The 13,184-nt window shown below is 45.6% G+C and overlaps 1 protein-coding gene across 6 annotated transcripts in view; it reads left to right on the top strand.

Moving 5' to 3' along the window:
• Window positions 1-13,184, top strand: part of LOC307114359 (uncharacterized protein) — a 459,274-nt gene that overhangs the window by 334,662 nt on the left and 111,428 nt on the right. The window lies entirely within an intron of this gene.

Genomic DNA, 13,184 nt, shown 5'->3' with positions numbered 1-13,184 from the left:
GAGGGGGTACCGCGAACGTGGCTAGAACTTTGGCCTAGGGCTTTGACCCAAAACAGCACATCCTGTTAGAACAAAATAGGTACTGAAAGCGGTAATTATAACACCGAGCACCCCTCCCTGTCACATCCCCCACCCTGTGAAATTCCCCCAAAAGGTGTGAGAGGGGTGAGGTGGCGAGGGGGGCGGACCCATCTTGGAGCCAGGAGGACATTCAGCACAGCTCCCCCTGCCCCGTTACTTGTTTGTGTATTACAAGAGACCTGGTGTCTGTTTCTCTCAGTTGGCGATCTGTGCCCACGGTGCCAAATTAAAAAGCTGCAAAGCTGTATCCAACGAAAATGTCCACCTGAGGGCTGGTTTCCTGTTACTCCTTTCTAGCGTCTCTCTGCAGTGTTCTAGGCACACGTACTAGTATAGATGAGCCTTTTCACATGAACAGTAACATGCTATGCTCATGCTTCGTGTAGTCAGCACTGTGCTCGGAAGCTCTTCTCTGCCCCGGGAGACACAGGCCTCTCTCCCGAAAGGAAGGGCTACCGCTCACTTATGTGTGTGACTCAGAGTTCAATCCAGAGGTCATCTGCTGATAGGCGTGTAAATTGTTTGCAAAAGATGCCATGAATAATTCTGTGCATAAGTCATTTCCCTTGATTTAGCCCCAAAAACCACTAGGAAATATGAAGGTGGAGGTCCTGCAAGCTGGCTCCTGGCTCAGGAGCGCAAACATTTCTGGAATGTTCCATGCTGGCTCCACTTGTTCTTCCAGGGACCTCGCTCTCCTTTGAAGGCCTGGCTCACAGGTCACGTCCTGTCTGGAGTCATTCTAGACCCGTGTGTCAGGATAGGCTACCCCTGCATCCTGCATCGTGTGGGTTGCTGGGCGGTGTCTCCTGAACTGGAGCTGAGTAAGGACGGAGCTTGTGAAACCCAGATTGCTGGGCTCTGCTGGCCCCAGAGTTCCTCATTCAGGGGGTCAGGGGTGGGGACTTGCGCTTCAACAAGTTCCCAGGTGCTGCTGCTGCTGGTCAGGACCACAGTGAGAACCCTGACTGAGTGATTTCCCTCTCTGTGACCACAGCTCATGCATCTCCTATGTGCAATGGCGCCTCCACTCCACCGTGCTCCAGGGGTCAGCTCCTCTCAAATACTTACCCACCTTTCCTTCTTAGGCTGAAAGCTCCATGGCACCTGTTTGTCTACACTCCATCTGCAGGGCTTGACAGCCTGCCCCCCCCCCCCCCAAGAACATAGCAGGTGCACAATCCATATGTGTTCAGTGAATCAATGTGCTGAAATTATTAGTTTATTGTGCTTCTGCTCAAAATGCTAAATGCTTAAAGCCCAGGCCTCCAGGTTCTTAACTCTCTCTCTTGGCCATCTCCATCACCACCTGCAGGTCTCTCAGCTGTTCTCTGGCTCATAATTGTTCTTTCCAGTTTGACTTTTATACTTCTTCTCATCCCTGCTTCCTAAGGTAGATGGATTAATATTCTCCTAGTGTAGATTGGAAAGACTTACAAATAAGTTATTTCCATCAACAAGGGGCACGTTGGCCCAGCTGGGGTGGCTCAGTGGTTGAGTGTTGACCAGGAGTTCATGAAAGGGCACATGCTTGGGTTGTGGGCTCAATCCCCAGTGTGGGGCGTGCAGGAGGCAGCCAATCAATGATTCTCTCTCCTCATTGATGTTTCTATCTCTCTCTCCCTCTCCTTCCTCTCTGACATCCATAAAAAATATATCTATTTAAAAGACTAAGGGGCAGGTTGAATAAATTGTCATACATCCACTTGGGTGCATAAAGAAGTTCCTACTGCTTTCTTATAGGTGCATCCCTTCTTATACTGATGTTTTTTGGTTAGTTAAAGGCTATGGCATGGGAGGGATAGGAGAGTTTGGTATGAATAAATGATGTCTCCCAAATCTCTATTTCCATTAAAGTTTGTTTAATTCATAGCTTCCTATTGACATAAACTGCACTGAATCTTCAGTAAAGTATTGGAGAATCTCACGGTGCCCATCGGTGGAGGCTTTCTTGTGGATACCGGTGAAGGGGGCAGCACAGCCAGATCCAGAAGGATTTTGTTGGCTGTGCTTAAGAGCTTGGGCTTTAAAAAAAATAGGAGAAAAAAATCCACTCCGAGTTTGTTTTTTGATTTTTGTGGCATTTTCTTCCGAGCTGTATGCCAGTCATTGCTGGGAGGCAGGGGGAGCGATTGTTTTAAGCATCTGCTCAAGCCACCTGGCAGTCAGATTCCGTAACTATCGGTGCTGAAAGGGACTGCCTTCCCCAGCTTCGCACTGCAGCAGGGTGACCTTGGGCAAGTCATTTTACCTTTGAGGAAGCTGGTGGGATTTCTCATCGGTACAGCCAGGTCCTCGGATGAGGACACCTCTCACAAGGCATGCTTCGCCTGACAGCTGGGAAGGAGTCCACTTACTGCAGCCCCAGCTGGGCACAGCTCAAGAGGAAGTGATGAGAACTTGGGAGATCTCTCCTCCACACCTTCGTCCTTAGTCCAGCGACCTGCTGTTCGGCGCCAGACACCAAATGTCAGCACCTTGTACGTTGCCCGGCTGATTAGATTTCTAAAAGTTTGCTGTCATCGTACTTTTGCAACTGACTTTCCCAAAGTCAACATAAAATTGCTTTCAGAATGATCTGTAGTTTAAAGCAGCAAAAAAGCAAAATGTATGGATTCATACCTGGATTTTCTTAGTACCTATTAATTAGAAACCGCTATAAAGCAGTGGTCTTACAATCTTTTGCTGCAGCAGAATCACCAGGAAGTTTGTGAAAAACCAGAATGCTGGGCCCCCAACACCAGAGTTTCTGATTTAGTGGGTTGGGGGCAGAGCCTGAAACTTGGCATTTTTCACAAGTTCCAAGTGATGCTGATGTCGCTGGTCCAGGGACCACACTTTGAAAAACACTTGGCATGGAGGAAAGAGACCTGGCCTCTGGATCGCAGGCCATTCAATGTCTCTGAGCCTCAGTTTCTTCATCCATAAAATGGGGACATACAGATCCAACAAACCCAATGCTTACATTTAAGAAGGAAGGGAGGAAAATAGAAAATCAAGGTAATTCTTTTTGTGTGTGTGTGGCATTTTCTTCCAAGTTGTGCACAGGAAAAATGATCATTTTATTCTATATTTTTTAAATATAATTTTTATTGATTTCAGATAGGAAGGGAGAGGAGAGAGATAGAAACATCAATGATGAGAGAGAATCATTGATCAGCTGCCTCCTTCATGCCCCACAAATGGGGATCGAGCCCGCAACCTGGGCGTGTGCCCTGACCAGGAATCAAACCGTGACCTCCTGGTTCATAGGTTGGCTCAACCACTGAGCCACACCAGCTAGGCAATGATCATTTTAAGCACTATTTCAAGCATCTGCTAAAGGACTTAGTAGTCACAATTTCTTAAATCTTCATTCTAGAAGGAACTGTATAGATTGTCCTCCAATCTCAATCTACAGCCGGATGACCTTGGACAAGTCCTTCACTCCCTCGGAAACTTCTGCTTGCACCTCACTGGGCAGAAATGGATCATGTCACTATCCCCAGAAACACTGTCGTTTATGGTATCTGTCTTCCTAAGACTTTAAGGGTGTTGAGGACTGGGACTGCCCCTCATCGATTCTGAGGGAAGGAAGGATGGGCATGTTCTAGCGCAGTGGTTGGGAATCAGACAGAAGTAGGTTCGAATCTTGGCTATGCCCTTAATAGCTTGTGAGCTGGGACAAGTGGCCTGAACTCATTCATTGAGACTCAACGTTTCATCTCTAATATTAAAATGTGCACACAGCTGACCTCCCAGGTTGGCTATGGGGACTAAATGAAATCAGGGACGTAGAGGGTTGGCCTGCTTTTGGACACACAGTAAATGACCAATGAATGGCCTGACACAGTGATATGGTTACTCAGGAAGCCCTGCAACCCGCCTGAACTAATGCATGGCCAAGCAGGCAGTTGAGGTGTTAGAGGAATAACCCAGACCACCAAGAAAAAACATAGCCCGTATTCCCCCAAACAAAACCGTCTGAATATCCTTTTGTGTAGCAATAGGTGGGTACCCTGCTGTCCCGGAAAGAGGAGGAGAAACAGCTGGCACATCAGGGGAAGCCCAGCGGGAACGCCTGGTTCCCCCGCCCCCCCCCCCCCCCCCCCGCCCCAGCAGTTTTCATTTTCCAGACCCTACAACAGGGAGGAAAGGCAGAGGAGCTGAGAAGGGAGGGGGAGCAAGAGAGAGCAACAGAGCCTTTGCAATTATCTCCCTGAGACTGTTTAGAAGGTAATGTTCCTCTCCGCCCCCTTTCCTTTTCACGTTGTAATTTTCTTCACAGAAAGAACACAATGGAGAACATATTCCAGACAGTTGAGAGCTCGCTACAAACTCCAGCAACCCAGACACAGGAACAGATAAGGCAAAAAAAAAAGAAAAAAAGAAAAGAAACAGAGGCATTTTTTCCCCCTGCAGGGATTGAAGCTAAGAAATCCAGTTACATTTGAACATCACATTACCCACCCACTTAATGGACTCGGGATGACCTGGCCTCGGGCTCAGTGTGTTTCCACAGCTGTGTTCCTTGCTGGAGGTCAGGGCTGTGCCATGGGATGCACCCTCCACCCCATGCGATGGGGAGGAGGGGGAGTCAGCCTGGTGGCATGGCTGTCCCACCTGCACTCTCACGTATTTATTTGATTGTCCACATGTTCTTCTCATCCACCTCCGGGAAGTGGGGACAGGCTCATGGCTCAGTGTCAGCGTGACAAGTGTCTTTGGAAGAGGGCAGAACCGTGGTACATGCTCAGGGGACATTGGGATGCTGGTGCCCTCTTGCTTCCCTGCCTTGCCCCACTGCCCATCCCTTCCATCTCTCCTCCCACTTGCCTCTTTTTTTTTTTAAATATATTTTATTGATTTTTTACAGAGAGGAAGGGAGAGGGATAGAGAGCTAGAAACAACGATGCGAGAGAAACATCGACCAGCTGCCTCCTGCACACCCCCTATTGGGGATGTGCCCGCAACCAATGTACATGCCCTTGACCGGAATCGAACCTGGGACCTTTCAGTCCGCAGGCCGACGCTCTATTCACTGAGCCAAACCAGTTTCGCCTCTTTTTTTCATCCTCGGCCCTGCCCCTCTGTGCCAAGTCTAATTTCTCCACACCTGTCCACCTTCAGCTCAAATGTGCACCCAGGCTTCATTTTCTTAATCATTTTTTATCTTTCTATTACAGATGACATGCAGTATTATGTTAGTTTCAGGTGTATACCCCAGTGATTAGCATATAGCTTACTAACTGATCATACTGATAAATCTTATACCCATGTGACACCATACCCAGTTATTACAATATTATTGACTATATTCTCTATGCTGTACTTTACATCCCCATGACTATGCTGTACCTACCAATTTGCACTTCTTAATCCCATCATCTTTTTCACCCCTTCCCCCAATCACCCTTCTGTCTGGCAACTATCAAAATGTTCTCTGTATCTATGAGTCTGTTTCTATTCTGCTTGTTCCTTTATTTCTTTTTTTTAGATTCAATATTGATATTCAGTATTGCTTTTTAGGTTCAGTGTTGATAGATATGTATTTATTGCTATTTTATTGTTCATATTTTTAAATATTTCTTTCCTTGTTCATAAAGAAGACCCTTTTACATTTTACGTAATGCTGGTCTAGTAGTGATGAAGTCTTTTAGCTTTTTCTTGTCTAGGGAGCTCTTTACATGTCCTTCAATTCTAAATTATAGCTTTGCTGGGTAGAGTAATCTTGATCATAAGTCCTTAATTGTCATCGCTTTGAATATTTCTTGCCACTCCTTTCTGGCTTGCAGTTTCTATTGAAAAATCAGCTGACAGTCTTCTGGGAGCTCCCTTGTAAGTAACTTACTGCTGTTCTCCTGCTATTTTTAATATTTCTTTGTCCAGGAAGTGCAGAGAGTCCGAAACAAGATAAGCCTAAAGAGGCCCACACCAAGACACATCATAATTAAAATGTAGCCAGACTTCATTTTTGGCACATAGCACATTCCTCCAGCAGAACAAAAAGGTATTCGGAATATGTACATCTCTCTTCTCTTTCTTATTTCTTTTCTACTTATGTGGACCTGTTTGATGGAGTAGCTTGCCCATTAAATAAGCTTATTGCTGACCGGCTGACCCTTTATTTCCCAGAGGACCTATCCTCTCTGAAAGGCCGCACAGAGCAAAATGCGGTCACCTCAACTGAGAGCTTCCCAGACCAGACAACCCGCAGCTGACCCACCAGCTGCTCAGTGATACAGACCCCAGTCCAGTCAAGATCTGCTGAGCTTTACCTGGATCAGAGCAGTCCATCTGATCTACGGTTCAAGAGAAACATGAAACATTTATTGTTTATGCCATTGCCATTTATCGACCATATACTATGTCCCATACTTTGCTAAATGCAGAGAACATAAGGATGAAGGAAATACGATCCCTGCTTTTGAAAGGATCCCAAACAAAGTTTATCAACCGAAGTGCAATCATAGTTTTGAGTTACAGTATCCCTCTCTGGAGCATGATCAGATTCTCTAAGCTCCTTGGGCCTAGAGCCTGTGTCTTTCCCAAGATTGCATCTCAGCCCCTAGTTCAATGAGTCATCCACACAATTACCTGTGTAATTTGCTTTTACTTTAAGAAGACTGTTTCTAAAGGCACTCCTTTCACATTTGCTTTTGTTTATTGGTTGGTTCTAACTTGACATGACAAGTAGAATCAGAACTTTTCATGTCTCTAAAGGGGAAGAGAACCAACATTTGTCAAATAGTTAAATACTTGCCACGTCCCACCACCATGCTAGGCATGATACATCCCTAATAATGTTAATCCTCACGGTGACCACAGGAGGCTGAATTTATTACTGACATTGTACAGAAAGAGATACTGGGGCTCAGAGAGGTTATGTAACCTGCCATAGGTCACACAGTGTGTATATGGAATAGAATTGCTGTTGTTTTATTTAAAATGTACTCTTCTCCCCACTCCCAATGCTAATATTCTATCTTGAATAACACCTAGGTCAATCCCTTATCTGATGACATAAATCTTCAATTTTGTGATGATTTGAAAAGGCTTTCAATAAAGGAAGAGAGGAGGAAAGCCACAATCCAAAGAAGACTTATGCATTTTCAACTGGAGAACAATAAGAGTTAGAGTTTATGGAATCACAGTGGGATAGATTAGCGTGTGGGGTATGTAATGACAGGGCCCACAAACATTCCTAGATTGAAGAGTTTATGCTCGTCTTCCTGCTTTCACCAGCTGTACTTGCCTCTGATTTAATTATATGTTTAGGGTACAGATGCCTCTAGAATTGCAGACCATATCTTGCTTCCTATGAAGGGTTATTGGTTAGATGACACTCAGCTCATGGAATGCAAAGGGAGGAAAAAGATGTTGGCTTGTCCCTTAGCAGTGGAGATATATGTGAATCATTGTGAGTCAAGATTCATTCATCAGTTTATTCAAAAATACCTACTGTTTACTTTGGTAAACATTTATTGTCTATTTTTACCTTAACAGAAAGGTGGCCAGTCAGAATATTCCATTCTCCTAGACAGAATAACTAGTGCAGGGTTAGGAAGATAGCCTAATCTATGCTAGAGTCCAATATCAGGAATTAACATGGATACTCAAAAAGTGTCTCTCAGACACTAAGCTTAAAAATCTTGGATTACCAGGGGCCAATTTATCCACCACAGTAAGACTTTCTGCCTGAGAAGGAAGCCAACACAGAGGAAAAAGAACTGAGACATGGAGAAAGAAGAAACAGTTGAACACCTAGATCCTGCCATGCCTAAATCCCTAGACTTATGTTACTTCCTTGAGCAGATACCCTCACTGCACTCAATACTAGAGTTGGGGGCTGGCAATATGAGAATATGAATTCCATTCCTTACCTGAATTAAACTGATGCAGGGATGTTCTGGAATAGTCTATTGGGGGCATAGCTGATATTATGGAGCAAGCAGAGGGCTTGTAGTCAGAGTTGTGGGTTTGAATCCTAGTCCTTGAATTTGTTCTTTTAAAGTCTAATTATAGGATCTACTGATCTGGTCCCAGGAGTCAGGACAATAATAGGCTGTCTTCTCATCCCACAATGAGCTCCCAGTCTTGTGGGGCATGCGGGCTTACTAGCTGGTTGCATCATTTTGGAAAACTAGTTGACCTCTGTGACCCTCAGTTTACCTATTTGTAAATAGGGGCTACTGAGAGGTGTGAGAGTCAAATGAACTAGTGGATATGAAAGCACTTTATAAATTGTGAAGGGACCACACCCAAAAGCTCCCAAGGGCAGGGTCCAAATATTCACTTAAGTATTAAATGCCTAGCTACAACATGGTTGATGCTCAACATGCTTGTTGAAAGAATAAAATAACTGAAGCAAATCCTCTTTAAAAGGACACTAAAAAATTCCCCTTCTCCTCCTCCTCCTCCTCCTCCTTCTTCATTTTTTATAACCTAGCTTAAAATGTATCACTGGAGAGGGCCCAGCTTCTTTGGCCATGAGAAGCTTTGATCTAGAGGCTCCCCATGACCGTTAACGATTACTGCCTGACAAACCACCACAACACTTACCCTGGAAAAAGAAACAAACAAACACCCAAACCCAGACCAACCACTTATTATTGTTTGAGTGTGTGGGTCAGCTGGGCAGTTTTGCTGATCTCAGCTGGTCTTGGCTGGTCTTATCTGTTTTCATGCATCCGATGCCAGCTAGTGGGCCAGCTGGAGAATGGCTGGGATAGGATGCCATCAGATGGGAAGTCCCATTCTCCAACAGGCTAGCCTGAGCTTCTGCTCATGGTGGTGGCATGTTTCCCAAAGACTGTAGAATCACGCAAAGCCTCGTGCAGTCTGGGCTCAGAACCGGTCCACTCCACAGTTTCCAAAGCAATGTATAATCAGGCTGGCCCAGATTTGGGGGGGTTGGGACACAGACTTCACCTACATTGCAAGTGATGCAGAAGCAGGGAGGATAGAAATTGGAATATATTTGCAATCAATCAAATGACCTCTGAGCCTAAGTGGGATAGTCCCTTAATGCTGGAAACTCCAATGGAAAAATGTGAATTCTCTCCTATCTTATCTCTTCATCTGATCCCTGCTCTCCTTGCCCCTGGGTGAGGCTTTCTATCTAAGTAATTATGGGAGCTCCAAACCGATCTACCTGCCTTCAAGCCAGTTTGACAATCATTTATTTAGGGGCTTCTATCTCCCCAGGGCTGGGCTAAGCTTAGAAAAAACACACAGATGTTCTAGAACAGCTGTCACCAACCGGTGGTCCACGGACCACCGGTGGTCCATGAGGTCCGAAAGGTTGGCCACCGCTGTTCTAGAACACAGACACACTACCTGTAACACAGACTGATCAATGCTTCTGCACCTTCTCACTGCAAATCACTCTCCCTTTGCCACCAACATTACTCTAATAAAGTTCTTTGTTGCCTACAAGAATAATGACCTCATTTCTTAGTCTGGCATTCAGTGCATTCATCAATTGCTCCCCACCTCTCCTTCCAGGCTCTTGCCCTGTTGCTTCTAGGAGCGAAAAGAATACTCAACTAAATCAGAATTATTAGGGTCCCCCAACTGAATTTCTTTTTCTCTGTCTGTATATGCTTACCCTCATCTCTGCCTGTTTAAATCCCACTCATCCTATGAAGACCTTGCTCAGTCGCCACCCTCCTCCACAGGGCCTTCCCTCCCCAACCTACCTAGAATCTAGCTCTTCTTTTTCTCTGTTTCCCTAATCACTTTTTACTCTATTACAGTATTCTTGTGTGTACCACACTGGATGGCAGTCACCTGAGGGCAGGCCTCTCACCTGTGTGTCCACCAGGCTACCTGGTGTGTCTGTCTCCTGGGAGCTGCTGAGTCAGTGCTGTGGACCTGACTGGAACGACTTTCCAGTTCCCTCCACCTGCTCTGCAACCTTGCCTCGAATCTCAGAGCTGGCCAGAGTCACAGTCACTTTCCAGGACTCGGTTTAGCCAGCGGTGAAAGCTGCACTTGAGTTGGGATATGCCTGAGGCTGCCGAATTGGCATGAACTATAGGCCTAAAAACAGTCATGCTCCGTAACAGGGGATCGGTTACTTATTGCATGTAATTCCTCCTCTGGCCACTTTTCTGAGGCTTGAACCCACATTGCCTTGCTGGCTTTATTTTTAGGTGTCTGGCCGTTTAAAAGAGGGCTCCAACTGTCCTTGGTTTATTATCACACTATGAGCTGCCCTTGGAAACCCAGTGCCCTGATTCTGAGAAGACAACCTGTTTAGTTGAGACTCTTTTGTATTCCAAACTCCGTGTTCTAGGTGAGTGGCTTCAAGAATCATCTGAGGCATTTGAAAGCATGCAAATTCCTGGGCATTATCTTTAGAGTTTCTGAATTCCTATGTCTGGGCAGGGCCCCAGGGCCATGTGATTTTTTCAGGCTCCCAGGTGATTCTGCTGCTGGCTGGTCACACTTAGGGAAAAACTACTGTAGAGTTAAAAGCATCAGGCAATGAAGAAAAATGTTTGCCACAGTTAAGCAACTGATGTGAAGACAAAGTTGTTACATCTCAGAGATCAAGGTCTCCAAGCACCTCCCCTTTCATCATGCCACTCCTCTGCTCAAGAACATGCAATGGCTCCATCTTTCCTCTTCCAGATCAAGCACAAACTCCTCCCTTATATCTCACCTGCAGGTGATGGGCTATTTCCCCTCTGCTGCTTTTCTTTCTGCTTATTTTATATCCAATCTCTTCTTCATTAAGAATCACCAACATCTTATTGAAAGCCTCCTGTATGTCAGGTGCTGTCCCATTCATGCATCCATTCATTCATTTAATCTTCAGGTCACTCTTGAGATAAAGTTATTATCATGATCCCCATTGGCGCTGCAGGTGAGTTTCTATGACCTGCCCAAGGTCACACAGCTGGTGAGTGAACTTCAAACCCAGAGTGACTGATCTAAGTGCCATTGTACCCTCATGTGATACTGTGCTGCTTACATGAAGCCCATTTACATCACATTCTTATTTTAAGACTCCAGTCTAGTACCCTCCTCTGAACTCAGAGGCAAACTCCATTTTCCTCATCTGTAAATTGGGTGCACACGCCTCGTTCGAAGGCCACTGTGAAGATCAAGGGCAATAAGGTATCTAATGTACTGTGCACGGTGTCCTCACAGTCTGGGTGATTAAGTAGGGCCATTCATCGAGAAACCAAGTCTCTCCAGGTAGGAGAGATGAAAATCGTGTGGCTCTTGAGGAATGATGAGATTTAATTTTCAGATTAATCTTTCTGATATCAAAAGCTTTCGGATACCTTGTGGGTCAGAGGTATCATTCAAGGATAAGGACCTTAGGAATCATCCTTCCTGCTGGAACATATGCTACCTCCTCTTCAAAGAGTAATCTTAGGGCCACCGCAGCCATGGAAACGAATGGGGCAGGTGTCGCTTTCTCTGGATAAGAGGCCCCTCTCCCCAGCGGGCAGGAGAAAGGCTGCGGCCAGGGAGAGTAAATGGACCGAGGCTGTTTTTTCACGGTCTGAAAAGAAGACATTCTCCCAGCGCATCCATCAATCAGGCCTCCGGATAGAGGGTGCTCTTTTCTCCCCTTTGAGCGACTTCCAACCCTTCTGTGTCACCGTCGAGGGCCTTCTCATCCGCTTGGTGACCCTGAAGTATGATGTACCTGTCCCCCGTCAAGAGTAGATGTGTTTCTCTGTTCCTCTGCAGCAGCTGGAAATGGAGGGAATTTGGAGCTTTCCCTAAGCACTCCCCAGCCTACATTTTCAGTTTTGCTTGTTCCGTCAAGGGTGGACGAAGCTGTTATTTATGGTCTCTCATGAGGAAAGGATGGGACGCAACTGTAGGAGACAGTGACGCATGCTGGTTGGACCAGCCATCAGGGTGGTGAGAAGTCAGGGGGTGAGATTCAGATCCTGGCTCAGTGGCAAAAAAAACAACAACCCACTCTCTGCCTCAGTTTCCCAAAACTGTAAAGCGAAGGTGATCGTGCCTACTTTGTAAGGGCGTGGCAAAGATTTAAAATAGTTATGTAAATTTTGTGATGTGTAGTGATAAAGTACAGGAACGTACAAAACCCGATTCTGAATCTCTCGGTATTTAGTTGTGTGCAAGTTGTGTGTAATCCAGCCTCTAATCTCAGTTCAGCCGGCACTTACTGAGAACCTTGTGTGTGGGAGGGTGCTAGGCCAGCCTCTGAGGGCATATATATGATGGAGAGCTGATCTTCATGACGACTTCATGGTGAATCGATGACCAGTGTGTATAAGGCACCAGTGTGATCGGAGGGAACCGGAGCCCAGATCATTTAAGGGACTCTCCTGAGGCTTTAGAGCTAGTTATTTTCAGAATCCATACCCAGACCTCCTGATACGACATCCAGAGCTTTTTCCATGGACCTGCAGCTTTTGTTTTAAGAAAAGAACAGGGCCATTTACATCATTCTGAACTAGAGCTAAACTACACAGAAACCAGACCAGAATGGATTATTGAATAGAAATATCCAAAGAGTAGCTAACTGCAGGACTAAATATGATCATGTTGGAAAAAAGGAGTCATCATTTGCCAGGGATGATCTTGTCATCTGCAGGCTTGGGGAGCTCTTGACCACCTCTTCCACTTCTAAGCTCGGCAAACGGATCAAGCTGTTGATCCAAGAGATGTATCTCTGATGATGTCAGCCTCCCTCTGGGCACATGGGCCCATTATCACGTGCACTTGACCTTCACTCAGTAATGTCCCTGCATCTCAGCCCTGGAGTGACTCAGCAAGGGAGAGATTTTGTTCCTCCTGAGGGAAGGGGTCTGGTTTTCTCAGGACAAATGTTCTTGCTGCATCCCCTTGCCCACCCGGGTGTATGAAGTCACAGTTTTCAGCCATTTCAAACCCAATTTAAACTGGGCTGGCATTTCAGAGACAGGACAATAGCTTGGTGAGTTCATTTCCCCAAGAGAACTAGGATGACAATGTATCTTTGCTTCTGTGTATTTCCTTTTCTCCCCTAAATTTTGCTGTGAAAATATTCAAGAATACATTATGAGAAGTTGAAAGCACTCAGACAACAATCACCAAGATTCTACCATCATCATCTTACTATAATTTGCTTGTATTGTCACTTATTT

This window comes from Cnephaeus nilssonii, assembly GCF_951640355.1.
Source record: "Cnephaeus nilssonii genome assembly, chromosome: 18".
NCBI lineage: Eukaryota > Metazoa > Chordata > Mammalia > Chiroptera > Vespertilionidae > Cnephaeus > Cnephaeus nilssonii.
Note: the sequence above shows the minus strand (reverse complement) of the source record. Positions and strands in the feature narration are given on the sequence as shown.